The sequence below is a fragment of the Propithecus coquereli genome, unplaced genomic scaffold, assembly GCF_000956105.1.
Source record: "Propithecus coquereli isolate 6110/MARCELLA unplaced genomic scaffold, Pcoq_1.0 Scaffold163, whole genome shotgun sequence".
Lineage (NCBI taxonomy): Eukaryota > Metazoa > Chordata > Mammalia > Primates > Indriidae > Propithecus > Propithecus coquereli.
In genome coordinates, this window is record NW_012140858.1 from 303,335 (window position 1) to 304,065 (window position 731).

At 45.4% G+C, this 731-nt stretch overlaps 1 protein-coding gene across 1 annotated transcript in view; it reads right to left on the reverse strand.

Annotated features, from left to right (window-relative positions):
* SVEP1 (sushi, von Willebrand factor type A, EGF and pentraxin domain containing 1) overlaps positions 1-731 on the reverse strand; it is a 239,569-nt gene that overhangs the window by 70,661 nt on the left and 168,177 nt on the right. The gene's annotated exons all lie outside the window — the stretch shown is intronic.

A 731-nucleotide genomic window follows, 5' to 3' on the forward strand; every position in this document is an offset into this window, starting at 1 on the left:
GAGGAAATTATCCTCCATGGAAGTGGCCACTCTTTGTTGTTCTTGTTTATTAGGCTACAATGCTATAATTTGTATCACCAAATCCAGGGAAACTTCTAAAGTCACCAGTGGTCTCCTAATTGCTAAATCCAATGGAGACTTCCTTATTCTTCTCTGTGACTTCTTTGTATTCATTCTATTAAGCTGTCCTTCCTGGGTGCGCTGTGTTCGCACTGCCAAATCTACCTTCCATCCTTCTCTACTCTGCACTGTGCCCCAAAAGTTGTCCCCTGAGAGCTGTACCTCCTGGCTTCCTTGTCCTCTGGCTTCTGTTTGTGCCTGGCCAATGGAAGGACCAGTGTGAGACAGGAAAGTGGGATGAGAGAAAAGTTTAACCTCCTGGATCCCATCCTGTCGGGCAAGCAACCAGCTGGGAGTGACTGCTCCCATCTTATCTGATGACATTGCTCCTGTTGGGCGATTTCTCTCCATCACTACAGGTTTGCCACAATTCTGGCAACAACTCCTACCCCTTGTCACTTCAGGCCCACCTTTTTGCAACTTTCCATTGTTCCTAGTCATATATGTTTTATTATCATATTTTGGTTCTCTTAACCATGCCCATGCCTTTGAAAATAGTCCTTCATTAAACTTGCCTTAGTTACCCCTTTTCTGTTCTGCCTGTTTCCTGCCAGGAGTCTGGCTCGGTTACACCTGGTTTCCATCAGAGCAACAGAGCATTTTCTTTGAAC